Source organism: Monodon monoceros, unplaced genomic scaffold, assembly GCF_005190385.1.
Source record: "Monodon monoceros isolate NGI ecotype Baffin Bay Population unplaced genomic scaffold, NGI_Narwhal_1 Super_Scaffold_22, whole genome shotgun sequence".
NCBI classification, from domain to species: Eukaryota; Metazoa; Chordata; class Mammalia; order Artiodactyla; family Monodontidae; genus Monodon; species Monodon monoceros.
This window is the reverse complement of record NW_021703779.1, coordinates 24,425,466-24,446,446: the sequence shown is the minus strand read 5'-3', so window position 1 is coordinate 24,446,446 and position 20,981 is coordinate 24,425,466. Positions and strand designations below refer to the sequence as shown.

General features: G+C 36.8%; 1 protein-coding gene across 1 annotated transcript in view; it reads left to right on the top strand.

Moving 5' to 3' along the window:
- LOC114905763 (melanoma-associated antigen B10-like) overlaps window positions 1–20,981 on the top strand; it is an 89,889-nt gene that overhangs the window by 57,303 nt on the left and 11,605 nt on the right. The gene's annotated exons all lie outside the window — the stretch shown is intronic.

Below are 20,981 nucleotides of genomic sequence, written 5' to 3'. Positions count from 1 at the left end.
TTCTTTTTCATTTTTTTCTGATCTGATCTTTATGATTTCTTTCCTTCTGCTAACTTTGGGGTTTTTTTGTTCTTCTTTCTCTAATTGCTTTACGTGTAAGGTTAGGTTGTTTATTTGAGATGTTTCTTTTCTCTTGAGGTAGGATTGTATTGCTATAAACTTCCCTCTTAGAACTCCTTTTGCTGCATCCCATAGGTTTTGGATCATCGTGTTTTCATTGTCATTTGTCTCTAGGTATTTTTTGATTTTCTCTTTGATTTCTTCAGTGACCTCTCGCTTATTTAGTAACGTATTGTTTAGCCTCCACGTGTTTGTGTTTTTTATGTTTTTTTCCCTGTAATTCATTTCTAATCTCATAGTGTTGTGGTCAGAAAAAATGCTTTACATGATTTCAATTTTCTTAAATTTACTGAGGCTTGATTTGTGACCCAAGATGTGATCTATCCTGGAGAATGTTCCATGCACACTTGAGAAGAAAGTGTAATCTGCTGTTTTTGGATGGAATGTCCTATAAATATGAATTAAATCTATCTGGTCTATTGCGTCATTTAAAGCTTGTGTTTCCTTATTAATTTTCATTTTGGATGATCTGTCCATTGGTGTAATTGAGGTGTTAAAAGTCCCTCACTATTATTGGGTTACTGTCGATTTCCTCTTTTATAGCTGTTAGCAGTTGCCTTATGTATTGAGGTGCTCCTATGTTGGGTGCATATATATTTATAATTGTTATATCTTCTTCTTGGATTGATCCCTTGATCATTATGTAGTGTCCTTCCTTGTCTCTTGTAACATTCTTTATTTTAAAGTCTATTTTATCTGATATGAGTATTGCTACTCCAGCTTTCTTTTGATTTCCATTGGCATGGAATACCTTTTTCCATCCCCTCACTTTCAGTCTGTATGTGTCCCTAGGTCTGAAGTGAGTCTGTTGTAGACAGCATCTATATGGGTCTTGTTTTTGTATCCATTCAGCAAGCCTGTGTCTTTTGGTTGGAGCATTTAATGCATTCACATTTAAGGTAATTATTGATATGTATGTTCCTATGCCCATTTTCTTAATTGTTTTGGGTTTGTTTTTGTAGGTCCTTTCCTTCTCTTGTGTTTCCCACTTAGAGAAGTTCCTTTAACATTTGTTGTAGAGCTGGTTTGGTGGCGCTGAATTCTCTTAGCTTTTGCTTGTCTGTAAAGCTTTTGATTTCTCCATCAAATCTGAATGAGATCCTTGCTGGGTAGAGTAATCTTGGTTGTAGGTTCTTCCCTTTCATCACTTTAAGTATATCATGCCACTCCCTTCTGTGTTGTAGAGTTTCTGCTGAGAAATCAGCTGTTAACCTTATGGGAGTTCCCTTGTATGTTATTTGTTGTTTTTCCCTTGCTGCTTTCAATAATTTGTCTTTGTCTTTAATTTTTGTCAGTTTGATTACTATGTGTCTCGGCATGTTTCTCCTTGGGTTTATCCTGTATGGGACTCGCTGTGCTTCCTGGACTTGGGTGGCTATTTCCTTTCTCACGTTAGGGAAGTTTTCTACTATAATCTCTTCAAATATTTGCTCGGGTCCTTTCTCTCTCTCTTCTCCTTCTGGGACCCCTATAATGTGAATGTTGTTGCGTTTAATGTTGTCCCAGAGGTCTCTTAGGCTGTTTTCATTTCTTTTCATTCTTTTTTCTTTCGTCTGTTCTGCAGCAGTGAATTCCACCATTCTGTCTTCCAGGTCACTTACCCATTCTTCTGCCTCAGTTATTCTGCTATTGATTCCTTCTCGTGTAGTTTTCATTTCAGTTATTGTATTTTTCTTCTCTGTTTGTTTGTTTTTTAATCCTTCTAGGTTTTTGTTAAACATTTCTTGCATTCTCGATCTTTGCCTCCATTCTTTTTCTGAGGTCCTGGATCATCTTCACTATCATTATTCTGATTTCTTTTTCTGGAAGGTTGCCTATCTCCACTTCATTTACTTGTTTTACTCAGGTTTCATCTTTTTCCTTCATCTGGTACATAGCCCTCTGCCTTTTCATCTTGTCTATCTTTCTGTGAATGTGATATTTGTTCCACAGGCTGCAGGATTGTAGTTCTTCTTGCTTCTGCTGTCTGCCCTCTGGTGGATGAGGTTATCTAAGAGGCTTGTGTAAGTTTCCTGATGGGAGGGACTGGTGGTGGTAGAGCTGACTGTTGCTCTGGTGGGCAGAGCTCAGTAACACTTTAATCCGCTTGACTGTTGATGGGTGGGGCTGGGTTCCCTCCCTGTTGGTTGTTTGGCCTGAGGCAACCCAACACTGGAGCCTACCTGGGCTCTTTGGTGGGGCTAATGACAGACTCTGGGAGGGCTCACTCCAAGGAGTACTTCCCAGAACTTCTGCTTCCAGTGTCCTCTTCCCCACGGTGAGCCACAGCCACTTCCTGACTCTGCAGGAGACCCTCCAACACTAGCAGGTAGGTCTGGTTTAGTCTCCCCTGGGGTCACTGCTCCTTCCCCTGGGTCCTGACGTGCACACTACTTTGTGTCTGCCCTCCAAGAGTGGAGTCTGTTTCCCCCAGTCCTGTCGAAGTCCTGCAATCAAATCCCACTAGCCTTCAAAGTGTGATTCTCTAGGAATTCCTACTCCTGTTGCCAGACCCCCAGGTTGGGAAGCCTGACGTGGGGCTCAGAACCTTCACTCCAGTGGGTGGACTTCTGTGGTATAAGTGTTCTCCAGTCTGTGAGTCACCCACCCAGCAGTTATGGGATTTGGTTTTACTGTGATTGTGCGCCTCGTACCTTCTCATTGTGGCTTCTCCTTTGTCTTTGGATGTGGGTATTTTTTTTGGTGGGTTCCAGTGTCTTCCTGTCAATGATTGTCCAGCAGCTAGTTATGATTCTGGTGTTCTCACAAGAGGGAGTGAAAGCACGTCCTTCTACTCCTCAGGGAACATTTGTATCTGTACCTTCTCTGTGCTTGATGAGGACACTGCACCGTGATATGACTTGCTTGGGTTCTTGTCAAGTGCTGCCATCTTAATCAGGTAAGAAACATTATTTGAGGTGAATTTTCCTCACTATACCTTTGGATGATTTTCTGTTTTCTATTGCCGCCTATATCCTGGGCCTAACATTTATCTATTCTTAAGTGTTGCCTGACGGTCTGATATATTAAAAAAGGATACCAAATGGCACCTTCTCTATCTGCCTAATAGCCTTTTTCCTTCTGTTTTCCCTTTTTAGTTTCTACAGATCCATACTTTATAAGATGAGATGCAAATTGTTTCTTGGTCTCTTTCTAAGATTTATTATCATCTGCACCACATTTAGCAGAAATAACTTTCATGTTTCTGCCATGTATATAACCCTCTCCAGTAACTCACAGAATTCTTGCTGTCAATAAAACAAAAAAAATGAGCTATTCAGATATAGCAAAGTTTTTCTGATCGTGAGAACGATAGTGACTTCCCCCAAGGGCTCTCATAAGGAAAACATTGTATTTTGTTCTTTAGTGTGTAACACATTTGATAACTTAATCATCAATAAACATGTGAACTAATTTTTAAATTTTGATTTGGATCATTCTGTCTTCTGACCATCATTTTTTATCCATCTAGATAACTTACACCAGTACTCTTAATTCAGCAATTATTTGTCTTTATGGAAGCCTCTCATCTGGAGATTATCCATTGTCCATTGCCTGTGGATGTCTATATTCCCCTCTTACCCAGGTAACATTCCTGATCCATCATTAAAGTCACTCCTTTGCAATTTCTTGCAATATTCTTGCTCCACTCTTTCTCCCTTATACATGGCTGGCTAAAAGCATCTATCCAAATACTTTGTGCCTTCAGCCAGGAAGCTGAAATCAACATAAAAAATGCACACAAATATATTGGATATATTTTATATTCATGATCACACATTTAAAACATACACAATATTGCGAGACAAACTTTTTTCACTTTCTTAATTTGACTGATTTCCCATCCTTCAAATTATTTTTCGTAAGTTTTTCTCTCTCGTCAAAGAACCAATATTTTTCCATCTACTCCCTCTCTCTCAGCCGATATTCTAATCTCACTCATCTCTTATGAGATAGAAACAATAAATGAGAAAACTCCCTCAGTTTCCTTTGACCAAGTTTATCATTGTGACTTCTTTTGTATTCACATTGCCTGCCTTTCTTCCTTTGCAGTGCCCCTACTTCTAAGGCCAACCTCAACAATTGCTACTCTTGATCTCAACCTCCCTTATCTTATCAAGCATAATATTCTTGCAATCATATACTCTCTCTCTCTTGCTCTGTCTACTAGTCTATCTCTCTACTAGTGCATTTTCCAAAATACACAAAATGATACTTTGCCAATCACCTTAAAAACATTGCTGGGATATTAGTCAGGACAGGCTTAGCTCTGCTGCGGTAACAATTGAAACTATTTATTTCTGGCCAAACACAAGAAAGGTTTATATTTTCCTGATGTCAGAGTCCAAGATGGGTAGCTTGGCTCTTCTTAGAAGCTCTCCTTAATACTGGCCCAGCAACCCAGGTTGCTTGCATATTGTGGTTACTCTTTCTGGGACACATGTCTTTCAAGTTTGCCACTGAGGGCAAAAAAGAAGTGGAAGACTGCATGAGATGTTTTCAAAGCTCAGTGCTGAGAAATGGCATGCATCATTTCTATCAACACCCCATTTTCCAGATGCAGTTCCATAGTAGGAACCTAACTATGAGGAAGACTGAAAACTGTACTCTTCCTATGCTTAGGAAGAGGAAATGTTGTGAATACTAACATTTTCTCTGGCATAGTCACACTAATCCCACATGTCCCATCCAGCTATTGCTCTTATGTCTCTGTTCTTGTTAAGAACAAAATTTTTAAAAAGATCTCTCTATGTTACCTATTTAAACATCCTTAAATTCTTTTTTCTCTTCAACATACAGCAATCCATTTTCCATGCCCACTAAATCATGCTGCTTTTATCAGTGATCTGAAAGGTGACATATCAAATGGTTGAATTTCTATTCTCTTAATACTACTCTCAACAATATTCCACACAGTTGGCCACTTCCCCCTTCCTGGTATTTCTTGATGTATATCATGTTTGGTGTCCATGAAACCATAGTGCTTGTCTTCTGCCTACTCTACTAACTTCCCCATCTCATTCTGCTTTGAGGTTGCTTCAACTCTTCCTCAAGTTTTTTTCGTAGGCTTTCTACTTTCTTCTCCAGAGGAGCACATCTGGTTTTGTGTTTTTAAATTCTTAGATGCCACTCTGTCCTAAATTTATATCTCCTGTCCCATCCTCATTTCTTTTTTCTTAAAATTGAAATACAGTTGATTTACAGTGTTGTGTTAGTTTCTGGTGTACAGCAAAGTAATTCAATTATATATGTATTCTTTTTCATATTCTTCTCCATTATGGTTTATTACAGGATATTGAATATAGTTCTGTAAGCTATACAATAAGACCTTGTTGTTTATCCGTTCTACATATAATAGTTTGCATCTGACCATACTCATTTCAGTGTGGCTTTTCATATTCAATGGCATTTGGTTTCTTTCTTTTCTTTTTACTGCCTTTCCATGTAATCTATCAGTGAGTCTTACTGGTTTCTCCTCAAAGATGTATCTTAGGTGTGAACCTTCTTTCCATCTCCACTTTTCCTCATTAAGAGAAGCTTATATTTTTCTCTCATCTAGCCTAGTACAGTAGTTTTATAACTGGTTTTCTTGACTCCTTTCTGTTGGTTTGTAACTCTTGTCTTCATAAAATCTGTTCTCCAAAAAATAGCCAGAGATTTATTTAAAAAAAATTATATCACTCTCTTGCTTAAAACCTTACAAAGGCTGATTATAATTATAATATAGGGCTGAACTCCTTACTATCACCTACACAGTCCTATAAAATATTTCTCTTACTTGCCACTTTGACATCATGGCCTACCACTTATTCACTCTACTCTAGCCACTCTGGTCTTCTTGGCACTCACTGAACATTGCTCACCTCAGGGACTTTGCAGTTGTTCTTGTTTTCGCTAGGAACTCTCTTCCCCAGATCTTCCCATGGGTAGTAACCTCTTGTCATTTAGCTCTCATTTCTAACACTACCTTAGTGAGATCTTTCTTAATTACCCAATTAAAACTTTTGATTTCCCTCTCCTACTACGTTAGTTTTAGTTTTCCCCAAAAGCAAATCTTAAAACAAGGCCTTGAATGCAGGTAGTTTATTTAGAAGTTTATTCCAGGAATCACAAATGAAGGAATGGGGAAAGTGAGTCAGGGGAGTAAAGAAAAATGAGTAGGTTGCTGTAGTGAGAAAATGGAGCTAAATCCTTCTAGGATACCCTAAGAAACTGTGGAACACACTTTAGAACTATCCCATCAGAGAAGGACACTGTGGTATTTATATACTAACTCTCATCCCCCATTGGTTGAGATTGAGGTGAACCCTGCCCTTTGCACTGCTGAGTTGTGCCTAGTCAGGCATACTACTGTGGTGCCAGAGAAAGTCCTCAGGCAGAGAAGCAGAAATATGCATGTGCTTGAGGTTCCAGATGGTGTTCTACCATAGTTGCAGGTGAATTCAACGTAGGCCATGGAAATACATGGCAGGACATTAATAGCATCTGTCACACACCTCTGTCCCCCAAACACACGTACACACTACCTATGCCTATGCTGCTTGTCAACTATTAATACATTTCTATATCTTCTCATTTATCATTGTCAAAGTTATCTTACATATTTGCCTTCTTATTTATGTTTGCTTTCCCCACAAAGAATGTGAATTTCATAAAAACAAGGTTCTTGTGTTTCTTATTCACTGTGACTTTCTGAGTGCCTTGGACAGTGATTGGAATGCACACAGCAAATAACTTTTAAATGAAGGAGAAAACAATATTCTCTGCAAATATTTCCTATAAGTACTGGGATCATTTTCTAGAACACTTTAAGTTAAGATTACCTTATCATTTTCTGATAAGTCTATGATTTTCCTTTTTTTCTAAAGGTGGGAACTGTGCTTTCTAAACCGTGACTGTCTTGCATTATTTGCTACTGGAGATGTCAGCATATTTTGTGCAGTTGATGACATTTCTTCTAAAAAAATGCCATCTTCCAGCCATATCAATCAGTAAGTGACAAGGCATATATAGAAAAATGTCTCTAAGCTCAAGTGACAAGAACATATAAGCATACACATCACCAACTGCATGCAGCTGTCCCAAGAAAGAACTAAGTGCTGTACATAAGAGAAAGTGGAAAGGAAACCAAAAGAAGAGAGAGAATGAATCATTAAAGTGATAGGAGTGATACATCCTAAGTAGGTTCTAAAGATGCCACCAGAAAACTACCAGAGCTAATCAATGAATTTGGTAAAGTTGCAGGATACAAAATAAATGCACAGAAATCTCTTGCATTCCTATACACTAACAACGAAAGATCAGAAAGAGAAATTAAGGAAACAATCCCATTCACCATTGCAACAAAAAGAATAAAATACCTAGGAATAAACCTACCTAAGGAGGTAAAAGACCTGTACTCAGAAAAGTATAAGACACTGATGAAAGAAATCAAAGATGACACAAACAGATGGAGAGATATACCATGTTCTTGGATTGGAAGAATCAATACTGTGAAAATGACTATACTACCCAAAGCAATCTACAGATTCAATGCAATCCCTATCAAATTACCAATGGCATTTTTACAGAACTACAACAAAAAATCTTAAAATTTGTATGGAGACACTAAAGACCCCAAATAGCCAAAGCAATCTTGAGGGGAAAAACCAGAGCTGGAGGAATCAGACTCCCTGACTTCAGGCTATACTACAAAGCTATAGCAATCAAGACAATATGGTACTGTTACAAAAACAGAAATATAGATCAATGGAGCATGATAGAAAGCCCAGAGATAAACCCATGCACCCATGGTCAACTAATCTATGACAAAGGAGGGAGGGATATACAATGGAGAAAAGACAGTCTCTTCAATAAGTTGTGCTGGGAAAACTGGACAGCTACATGTAAAAGAATGAAATTACAACATTCCCTAACACCATACACAAAAATAAACTCAAAATGGATTAAAGACCTAAATATAAGACTGGACACTATAAAACTCTTAGAGGAAGACATAGGAAGAACACTCTTTGACATAAATCACAGCAAGATCTTTATCAATCCACCTCTTAGAGTAATGGAAATAAAAGCAAAAATAAACAAATGGGACCTAATGAAACTTAAAAGCTTTTGCAAAGCAAAGGAAAATATTTGCAAATGAATCAACAGAAAAAGGATTAATCTCCAAAATATATAAACAGCTCATGCAGCTCAATATTAAAAAAACAAACAACCCAATCCAAAAATGAGCAGAAGACCTAAATAGACATTTCTCCAAAGAAGACATACAGATGGCCAAGAGACACATGAAAAGCTGCTCAACATCACTAATTATTAGAGAAATGCAAATCAAAACTACAATGAGGTATCACCTCACACCGGTTAGAATGGGGATCATCAGAAAATCTACAAACAACAAATGCTGGAGAGGGTGTGGAGAAAAGGGGACCCTCTTGCACTGTTGGTGGGAATGTAAATTGATACAGCCACTATGGAGATCAGTATGGAGGTTCCTTAAAAAACTAAAAATAGAATTACCATATGATCCAGCAATCCCACTCCTGGGCATAGACCCAGAGAAAACCATAATTCATAAAGACACACGCACCCCAATATTCACTGCAGCACTATTTATAATAGCCTAGTTATGGAAACTAGCTAAATGCCCATCGACAGAAGAATGGATAAAGATGTGGTACATATATACAATGGAATATTATTCAGCCATAAAAAGGAAGGAAATTGGGTCATTTGTAGAGACGTGGATGGACCTAGAGACTGTCATACAGAGTGAAGTAAGTCAGAAAGAGAAAAACAGATATCATATATTAACGCATATATGTGGAGTCTAGAAAAATGGTACAGATGAACCAGTTTGCAAGGCAGAAATAGAGACACAGATGTAAAGAACAAACGTATGGACACCAAGGGGGGAAAGCAAGGGGGTGCGTGGTGCTGGGATGAATTGGGAGATTGGGATTGACATATATACACCAATATCTATAAAATAGATAACTAATAAGAACCTGCTGCATAAAAAAGTAAATTAAATTTAAAAAAAAGAAAAAAAGAGAGAAGTCATAAAAAGGAAACACGTATTTCAATGAAATTTATAAGGAACATTAAGGACATGGGTTTATAGAAAAAATACATCAGGAAAAGGTAAGTGACGGTGCATTGAAGGTGAAGCAGAGATTTTAATATTAATTGTGGAAAGAAGAAAGTGGGCTTTGGAGTGGAGATCAATGCTGTGAATCACAATCAGCTAAGCGCCTTAGACACTAATATGGATGTTTATAAATGTTTCCAGCTGTGAAATGGCTCGGCTTTTTAGAGAACCTCAGTGGTGTTGGGGGATAATAGCTGTGAGTTCAGCACCTATAGCTTTTTCACCCCTAAAATCACTACCATGGTATTTTTAAATTTAGGATGAGTTGCTTTAGTGATTCTTGTCTTGAGCAGTCCTAGAGGGGACTAGGATAATGCATGATTATCTGGATTGGCACAGTGGACAAAACAGAGGCTATTTCTAACACAAACTAGTATCTTATTGATGAAGTGCAGGTTCCTGTTTTTGTAGATCACTCCTTGGCTTTGTGCCTCACCTTTGTTTCCAGATCAATCTTTAAATCTTCTGCCTTTAATGCATGAACTATTTGATGTGGGGCTTCGCTCGTGGCGCAGTGGTTGGGAGTCCGCCTGCCAGTGCGGGGGAGGCGGGTTTCATCCCTGGTCCGGGAAGATCCCACATGCTGTGGAGCAACTGGGCCCATGCGCCAAAATTACTGAGCCTGTGCTCTAGAGCCCACAAGCCACAACTACTGAAGCCCACGTGCCTAGAGCTCATGCTCCGCAACAAGAGAAGCCACCAAAATGAGAAGCCCACGCACTGCAACAAAGAGTATCCCCCACTCGCAGCAACTAGAGAAAGCCCGCGCGCAGCAACGAAAATCCAACACAGCCAAAAATAAATAAATAAATGAATAAATAAATAAATTTATTTTAAAAAAGAAACTATTTGATGTAACATTTCTTTAGAAAGAAGAAAAATGGGGGATAAATTCCTTGAAATATTTTCTTGTAATATTTTATAAATCATTCAAGGTGGAGATTATTGGTAAAACGCCTAAAATGAAGATTCGAACTATCTTAAAAGAGACTAACAAGACAATATTTTTACACATTTCTATCCACATACATGAAGGTTCATTTAGAGCATGAAAATATAAGCACTTCAAGGAAGATTAATAACTTTATATATCCTTTTTAATTTCACTGAAGTCAGTATCTGAGCGTATATATACAATCTCCTCTTTAAATACATGTGAAGAATCGATGTGCAGGGTGTGTAAACCATGACATAATGAAGCAGAAATGGCACTCAAATCGATTTTAGTATCTACCATATTACAGCCTAGCACGGTGTGTCATGATTGCAGATGGACGGGGAAACCACCGTAACCCGCCCTCTTGCTTGATGGACGCTTTTAATCCAAGGGATTCTCTGTTTGAGAAAAGATGAGAATACAACTGGGATGTTAAGAGAAGAGTTAAATCGTTTGCCACTTTTCCAGAGAATAGCTACAGATATGAATAGAGAGAGAAATTCCAGGGCACTCAGGGTGCAACGTCATTGGTCCTGAATTGCTCATGTCAGAATTGCTCAGGCCACACATAGATTCTAATTGCTGAGAATAGCAACAGCTTTAATAATGGAGGCTAATAATAAATGTATGAAATGGGATGGGCTGTTGATGTTCAAACCCACAATGAAAAGGCTCTTCCAAGTGTTGCTACTGCTGCACTGGGATTGTTTTTTTGCAGTCATCCTCAAAAGTAAAAAATCACAACAGAATAATAATCTAATGTTTTAGAGGGGAGGGGATAGGCATAGTGGAAATTATACACAGCAAGAGAATTAAACAAGTGAAAATTAAGAAAGAAAAGAAAGGGCAACAGTGGATTATAGGAAAGAAGAAAGGGAGGGAAGGAAGGAGGGGGGAAGGAAAGAATGAACTAATATTCTTGGGATGATTATTGAATTTTGGACTCTTGGCTCTATACAAAACAATTTAAAATTCTACTTAAAACTTTACACATAGCTCTCTAAAATATCTAATTTTATTTATGCAGTTTTTGTCTATAATTGGACTCTTCCACTAGTTAAGAAAGCTCTGTGAGGAAAAGACTTTGTCTTATTCATCCCTGTATCGCCTGTGTCTAAAACAGAGTCTGACTCATTGAAGACCTCGAGGGAACATCTGCTAAATAAACAGTCTAACAAAATAGGAATTCTTTTCCAGAAAAGGTAATAACTGAAGGCTGAGCTGCTGGTGGCAGGATGCACAAGGGAAGAATTTTTCCACCAAAAAACTAAAAATCTGTGTAATTTTCTTCTATTTCTCCTTATTAAAGACTATTTTCATACACCTGATGTCCACTGTCAAGTTCAAGGTTCTATTATCCCTGAAAGAACAAGGTACATTCTTGTCTAGGCTCTAGATATATTTAATTCTGTTACAAACTTCTAAGGTATCAATTCATATTTTTAAAATATATCTGATGCCCCCATAATTGAGAAGGTATTTGAGGGCAGAATATATTTCTTTCTTTCTTTTTTTTTGAAAAACACATGGTAGCCTCTTAACTGTTGTACCAATTAAAATTTCATCAATAATGTGACAGAGTTCCTTTTTAACAAGTAACTTATACATGCTGTCAGAAAAGAGGGCAAATGGAGTTATATTGAGAGAGCTGCAACAGTTAGATTAAGGAGAAAAATAAAATTTGTGTAAACATTTGATAAATGGGAAAATCATAATGGCCTTTTCAGAATAACCATTTGATTTTTTGTGCGTATTATTTGAGTGAAATTAATGAATTTTCATTTGAGCATGTTGGCTTTTTACTCATAAAGGAAAAGCAATTCAACCGAATAGTCAAAAGCAAAAACCTTTTAAAAATTTTACGTTCCAAGGGATGATTCAGCCCTCTTCTTTACTTCGTCACTTTGAACTAGGCTGCTTACATTTATCAAATTAACTAGATGCTTTACAAATCTTTGTATGTGCTGGATAAAACTGGCTGATGTCTGACAAACTATAGTCTACAATCTCCACATCAGTTGTTTGTAACATGCTTTGAGCTGAATTCTAATTTTCACTTCCCTATTTCTAATTTTTGATAATTGCACATTGCCTATCAATAATGTTCTCATTTAAACCCTTGCTGTAATAGATACATATATATCTAGTTCTTTTGCTCTTGTATAAGACATTGTGGCAGTTAATTCTATAGTCTAAGGACCATTTTGTAAAGAAATTTTGCTTGAATTGCTTATAAAATAATCCCCTTCTCAAACTTGATCGATAAACCTCTTGTTTTTCTAATTAGTTATTACATTGGCTCAAACAGCTTCCTAGAATCAATCTGTTCCTTTCTATTTCAAACTTCTGTGCCATCATTTCTTTAACTCTATCAGTCACCTCTGACTAATCTATCTTTATAATTCATACCCACAACCCTGAACTATTTCTCTGCCTTCTGACCTAACCTTTTCAATCTCTACTATCCTTTCCCTAGTTTAGGGAATCTGGAGGTAAGCCTGATATTTCAAAAATGATACTACTGGGCTTCCCTGGTGGCGCAGTGGTTGGGAGTCCGTCTGCCGATGCAGGGGACACGGGTTCGTGCCCCGGTTCGGGAGAATCCCACATGTCGCGGAGCGGCTGGGCCCGTGAGCCATGGCCGCTGAGCCTGCGTGTCTGGAGCCTGTGCTCCGCAACTGGAGAGGCTGCAACAGTGAGAGGCCCAAAAGATACTACCTCCCTTTGGTGGGACAGATTTAATAATTTTGTTATAAAATACTTTATGTTCTTTTTCCATTTTGTCCTCAGTTTGAGAATAATATGGCTTTTTGTTTGATCCATTTGTTGATACACTAAAGTCAAATTAAGTTATGCTTAATAAAGCTGAAACTTTTATATGATTCAACGTGCCACAGTTGAGATTTATTAGTAACTGAGGACAAATTATCACATTAGTATATTTTATTCTTTCTAAATACAATTTTTATGTTATATGTTGTAAAATTCACTTTGTTGTGTACATTTTTATTAATTTTGGCACATTTGCAGCGTCATGTATCTACAGCCAAAGTCATGATACAGAACAGTTTTATCAAATCATAAACTTTCTTTATGGGTTTCCCTGGTGGCACAGTGGTTAAGAATCTGCCTGCCAATGCGGAGGACATGGGTTCGAGCCCTGGTCTGGGAGGATCCCACATGCCGCGGAGCAACTGGGCCCATGAGCCACAACTACTGAGCCTGCGCGTCTGGAGCCTGTGCTCCGCAACAAGAGAGGCCATGACAGTGAGAGGCCCGCACAAAACAACAACAACAACAAAAAAATTTCTTTATGCCTCTCCTTGATAGTCAACGCTTTCCTCTACCCTGAACCCCTAGCAACCACTGATCTACTCTCCATCCCGATAGCTTTGCCTTTTCCAGAACATCATATAAATAGAATTATTTAGTTTGTAGTCTTTTGACCTGGCTTTTTTCAGTTAGCAAAAAGCATTTGAGATTTATGAATGTTGTTGCACGTATCAATAGTTTTGTGTTTGGTTTTTTTTTTTAAGTTTTATTGCTGAATACTATTCCACTGTATGGATGTACTACAGTTTGTTTATCTGTTCACTGGCTGAAGAACATTTGGGTTCTTTCCAGTGTTTTGTGATTATGAGAAAAGCTGCTAAAAACTTCCACATACATGTTTTTGTGTGAACATAATTTTTCTCTCTTTTGGGGGGAAGTGGGATTTCTGGGTCACATGGTATAGGTGTGTTTACCTTTAAAAGAAACTGTTTCTGCTTTCCAAAGTGATCATTTTGCAATTTATGAATGTTCAAGTTGCTCTGTATCCTCACCAGCAACTGATGTTGTTTTTTAGGCATTCTAATAAACATTTGGTAGTATTTCATAGTGGTTTTAATATGAATTTTCTTAATGACCAGATAAAATGAACATTTTATCTGCTTATTTGCCATCCGTATACCTTCTTTGATTTAGTGTATATTCAAACATTTTGCCCATATTTTTATTGTGTTGTTTACTTTCTCTTTGATGAGTTTTGAAAGTTCTTTATATATTCTGTAAACAAGTCCTTTGCCATATAGGTGATTGACAGATATTTTTGCCCTGTCTGTGGTTTGTGTTTTCATTCTCTTAACAGTGTGTTTTGCTGTCTCAGGTCTTCTACCAATCTTTTGGGGGGAAGGTAGGGGAGCGAGGCCCATGGAGTAAGTTAGGTGTTAAGAGTGGGTCTGAACTCCCTCCCTATCTATGATCCCCAAGGGATCCACATACTCTTGCCAGTCTCTACTTGTCCTTTACCAATTTGTAAATAATTCCAGCTGAACTCTTTTTAGATTTTGGTCTAGTTGGCTACCCTGTGACTGAGGTCTCTTACGGATCTAAAAAAAGTTGTAAACTTGCAGTTTGTCCAGCTTTGGTTCTTGTTATAAGGATGGATTAATGTTTTTTTCAGCTCTCTACTTCCCATGTAGAAACCATAATTCTCCTCATTCTGTTTTTCATGTGACTTTTCATTTACCTAAGTTGGGGAAATATTATTAGAAACAAAAATCGTTTGTTAACCTAGAAAACCTCTCCACAAAGGTAGAAAAAGAGAAAGAAAACAGTTTTATTATTGAATGAGCATTAAACTAGAGTGTGATACATAGCACAGGCAATCTAAAAAGAATGCAAAGACAGAAAGAAATCTTACCCTTTTATACAACCAAGCAGATACAACCCATTATATACTTGTTCCCAAGTAAACAATAAACAATAACAAGCCTCAAGTATGAAGACTTGACAGCACCCTTTCTCACACAAAGTTCATCCAAAATTCACCTGGTAATTGGAGTGACCATTTGTGTTTGGTAATGGTCTTTATCCAAAAGAAAAAATATTTCCTGGATCTTTATGACAGGAGCTAGGTTTGCAACTTAGAGACAGATACCAGCTAAACTTAGGCTCCTGTCCTCTGTGGAAACTGGGAGATAGGGGCACTATTTTCCTTGATGATTGCATTTCAAATCATGGCTCCCTGGTCCTTGAGGAAACATTACTGGGTTGTAGAACTAAACAAAGGCTTACTTAGCTTTTGAAAAGATTTACATACACTTCAAAGAGGCAGAGAAAGATTTTATAATTACTGAAATTCTAAAGTAAATGCTTTAAGAAAAGGAAGGGGGAGGAGCCTGTTTCCCTGTTTGCACCAGGGAGAATTGATTTTTTTTCTTATTTTTAATTTGTATTTTTTCTTACACCTGTAAACGTCAGGAATGCAGCCCACAGAAAGGTTTACACAATATATTTAAATGCTTTGGTTTACTTGAGATTTACAACAATCCTGTGAGGCAAGCCAGAAAGTAATTATTTCTATTGGTCCAGTTTAGTAGATGAGGAAATTAAGATGCAGAGAAGCCAGTTGAATTGTCCAATTACACACTTCTAAGAAGAAATAAAAGCAAGGCCTCTCAAATCCAGATTCTCTGGAGTTGTCTCCAGTCCTGCCACTCTATACTACCTTCTCAAAAGCTTATATATTAATAATCCCAAGTTTATGTTTAGGATCAAAGAGTAAACACATGCACACTTCGCAGGTCTCAACAAACGTTTAGGATATGTAATTTAGCCATATTAAATGTACCCTTGATTGGTTCAGTTGACAAGTAATTTGGCTGAGAGCAAAAGAGCCAACAGAGTTAATATTTATTGATACATTTATTATCAATACACACATCTCACCTCATTTATGCCTTCAAAGAATATTTACTGAATGTCTTATTATGTACCACATATCATTTTAGGGGCTGGGGAAGCAGTAATGAATCAAACTGATCAAGTCCCTGCCCACATGAAGCTTATATTCTAGTGGGTGGAAAAGAGAATAATACTTAACACTACATAAAATATGTATATATATACACAAAGTGATTGCAATGTATACAGTGTAGAAAACCAAAGACCAAAACAAGAAACAGGGGACAATATGTGTTAGGAGGATATAAGAGCTTTTTTTTTTTTTTTTTTTTTTTGGCAAAGGCCTGAAGAAAGCTAAGAGTAAGCCATGATGATACCTAGGGAAAAAGCAAATAAATAGGGGAAAAATAAGTAAAATGTCCTTGAAGCAAGACTATGTTTGTGTATTCAAGTAACAGCAAAGAAGATATGTGACTGGCGCCGAGTCCAGGAGGAAAGAGAGGTGGAAGGGGCTAGGTTATTAAGAGCCTTGTAAGTGAGATCAGAAGCCTTTGTGTTTTGAGAAAATGACGTTGATCAAACATTTAAAAAGTTCACTCTGGCTGAGAAGACACTATTGTGGGTCTAGGGCACCAGCATTGAGACCAGATAGGAAACTATTGCAATTCAGCTGAATTCATGGTACCAAATAGGGGGAAATATCCCTGCTTTATCTTATTGTTATAGTTTTAAAATTCACTTTTTTTCAAAATTTTTTTTAATTTATTACAGTGGTAATAGATTTATGATACCATGTAAATATAAAATATGGACTTTAATACATCAGAAGGGCATTTGCTTAGGAAACATTTCATTGACATTTCACGTAGAAAAATAACTTCACATTTGCCTAGGATAGGCTGAGACCATGATAGAATGAGTAGTAAGAGTGCTCCGAGCTGTGTTTTTCAAATAAGAATTTACTTGATAGTTTATCAAGTAGACAACATGTGGAGAGAAAGATAGAGTCTGCACATCCAAATTCATCTTGTAGTAACATTTGCGATTGTGATTAAGGAGAGACGTACTGAAGTAAATTCCTATCTGCTTAAGAACTGACAAAACTTGATTTACATTTGTCAGTTTCTCAGTATTACTGAAATATGTATTGGTCCACTAACAAATTATTGCAGAATATCTTCCACAAATTCAGTAACAGTTTTCCTGCATGGTGTCCCTATTTTTATCTTAAATGTGGCAAATTATAGAATATATGATTCCTCAACTTTAGGATAGTCTTCAAATTCCTTTGCATGTTAAGTAAATTTATTCAAAGGGCTTTTAAGTCGCTTTATAATTTTACTAAGATCTGAAATACAATTTCTAGGCTCTTCCTACTTTATTAGTTTGAAATAACTAACTGAAGACTTTGGAAGAAAAATCAGTATCTAAAAATGTTTTCCCTTTTTCTATTGTTAGAGTAAAACAAAGTAAGTGTTGAGATCTCTTTGTCACCTATAGATTTCTCATTACCCTCATAGCATTCCATTGTTTGCTACATCCTTAATTGAAGGACTGTTATAAACACTCATGATCATCAATCTTAGTAAGCTCATGTAATTTAACAGACTTCTTGTGGGGTAGTTGTTCCTCAAGAAAAAGTTGCTCTTTATTGTTCAGTTTATTTTCACATTAATGGTTGTTTGAGAAGCTGCATCTATTTGTTTCTTTTCTTTTCTGACAGCTTTTAGCTTCTCCTCCTTTTTGTATTTATTTTATTATTATTATTTAAAGAATCTAGATCCTACCCTCATCTTTTACATAGAGTTAACAATAAGAATGACTAAGGTAAAGATGTCACTGACATCCCCATGACCACAACATAAATTCAGTCCAAATTAAAAGCCATCATCTTCCAGGCTTCCATTTCTTTGACCTACACCTAGGTATTTTTCTTTCTCATTTGAGTATACAAAGCCAACCTTCTTCACTTTCATACCCTTTTTCTAAGATCATAAAAACTTAAGTCCCTATTCCATAAATACACTCATTCAACACAATTTATATGTAGAATATATGAATCAGTGGTATCATCAGAAAAGGCAAAGGAATATGCATTGAATCTTGGGATCAGATAACACTGAGAGCTATAATGAACCTTCCAGATTATTTATACCAGCAATTTTATTTTATTGGTAAGCAAATTCAAAGGTCTGAGAGGTTAAGCAGCATACTTCAGGATACACAACAAAGTGCAAGTACTGAATTGGAACACTGGTATCTTGACTGCCATTTCGTGTTTCTGCTACTACACCACAATGATTTTCACCTACATAAGTAGTCATAGTAACAGTATAATGAAACAATACTTCAAAAAGGAGAATTAAGTTTATGTTGATGATAATTATATTACTAAGCACCTGCTTGGATATGCCATTCTTTCTTTCATCCAAATTACTAAAACAGAATACAAAGCACTTAAAAAGATACAACTGCTATATTATAGTAACTTATAAAGAAGAAATGACCATGGTTATAATATAAATAATTTCCAGAAATGTACCTAATTATGGAACATTTTCAGAAAGTAAGCATTTGCTTTATAAAAAATTAAGTGGCAAGGTTTTCTCTGATTTGAAAGAGAAGAAATCAAAGGAGGTCAGGAAAAGTTGAATATGCACTTTTATTTTTGTTTAAAGGAGAGTAAAAATTTTAAGTGGATACTTTATGTGAATTTTTAATGTAGAAAGTTATAGAGGCATAAGGAGTTCTAAGAGAGAATCAAATAAAAAGGTAATTCAACAATGAACCCCGTTTATTACATTCTTACTATGTAACAGATGTTTCCTGGCTCTGGGTGGTAAAAGAAAATAAGACCTAGTTTTGGATCTTAGGAATCTCAAGACTAATATTAAAACAAATTTATACTATTTAGTAAACTACAATATAGGTAGAAATATATGTAGAAAACATGATACAGACGAAGTACAAAAAAGGAATTTGTTTGCTCGACCCATCAATGTCAAGAAAGGCCCTGCCAAGAAATGATGACTAATATTGGTGTCAAAAGTTAAGAGTTCACCATAGAGACATGAGGAATATTATATCTCAGCAGGGGAAGCAGTCTGTTTAATGGTTTGGGGACATCAAACAACATGACATGTTTGAGCAAGGGCCAAAATTTTTCCTTTTGGATTATGCTTAGAATGTTTCAGGAGATGAGGATATAGAATTAGATAGAGAGCAGGACTTGGGAAGCCTTACTCTACATAACACATCAAACAGCTTTTTCATAAGAAATGAAACATACGGAGAAAAAGAAAAACAAAAGAAATGTACAAATCTGGGTTTATTTTGGTGAAATCTGTTGAAGCAAACCTCAGGATCATGATCTTATATATATTGTAGTGAAAAGTAATGCTTTGGGAAAGACAGAAAATCATCCACAATCGCATCATCATTTACCTTGACTTCTTGAAAGGTAGTAGCATCACACTCCCCTCTACATGCCCCTTCTCACTTTCGTTTCCACGAAGAGCCCCTCACTCCAACTTTTCTTCCTAGATATCTAAGCTCTTTGCTGCCATCATGCCCATAACTTTGTGACTTGAGGGTGTAGTGGGATTGTAAAAAATTCCTCAGCAAATAGTAGTGCAGCCAGGGAAAGAGGAATGGGCAAATCAGTTAAGTCAGGGGAGAAAATAGTATGGTTAAAGGCAATGCAAATTGAATAGGAGACTCATGTTTAAGTTGAGGAAAAATGAGGAGAAAGACATAGTGATTTGTGTGAAAAAGACAAGAGGACTAGGGTCAAAATTAAAACCCTTAGAGCTGAATTTTAAACTAAATGTACAAAGTAATTTGAAGCAAAGCTAGTGGAGCAAAATATAACAAAGAGTCCAAATTGTGCCTTTTCATAAGCAAAGGTCATGAACCAGTGGTATTTTCTTTGTAATAGGAACCCTATAGGAAATCTAAGATCAATGCTGGATGTAGATTTACTTGCATTAAACATGCTGATTCTACACTATTTTTGAAAGGTTAAGAAAACATGTGAGGAGCCCAATACAACGAAAAGTGTTTGCATGATTTCTTTTTTGAACCTGAAGAGGTTGAAGCAAACCCTAGACTGAATCTGTAAGATGATAGTTGTAGCAGACACAGATGGCATCCCACCTCTCACCTTTACCATCTTGATTCATACTTGTGAACTTCAAACTGCCAGCTCTTAAATTTATGTGTGTGTGTTGTTTTTTTTGGCCCTTGGGGCTTGTTTTGCAGCTAGACAGCAGACCAGAAATTATAGGCAATTAATAGCTCCCAGGACAGCTACATGTAAAAGAATGAAATTACAACACTCCCTAACACCATACACAAAAATAAACTCAAAATGGATTAAAGACCTAAATGTAAGGCCACACACTATCAAACTCTTAGAGGAAAACATAGGCAGAACACTCTATGACATAAATCACAGCAAGATCCTTTTTGACCCACCTCCTAGAGAAATGGAAATAAAAACAAAAATAAACAAATGGGATCTAATGAAACTTCAAAGCTTTTGCACAGCAAAGGAAACCATAAACAAAACGAAAAGACAACCCTCAGAATGGGAGAAAATATTTGCAAATGAAGCAACTGACAAAGGATTAATCTCCAAAATTTACAAGCAGCTCATGCAGCTCAATATCAAAAAAACAAACAACCCAATCCAAAAATGGGCAGAAGACCTAAACAGACATTTCTCCAAAGAAGATATACAGATTGCCAACAAACACATGAAAGAATGCTCAACATCATTAATCATTAGAGAAATGCAAATCAAAACTACAATGAGATATCATCTCACACCAGTCAGAATGGCCATCATCAAAAAATCTACAAACAGTAAATACTGGAGAGGGTGTGGAGAAAAGGGAACCCTCTTGCACTGTTGGTGGGAATGGAAATTGATACAGCCACTATGGAGAACAGTATGGAGGTTTCTTAAAAAACTACAAATAGAACTACCATACGACCCAGGAATCCCACTACTTGGCATATACCCTGAGAAAACCATAATTCAAAAAGAGTCATGAACCACAATGTTCATTGCAGCTCTATTTACAATAGCCAGGACATGGAAGCAACCTAAGTGTCCATCAATAG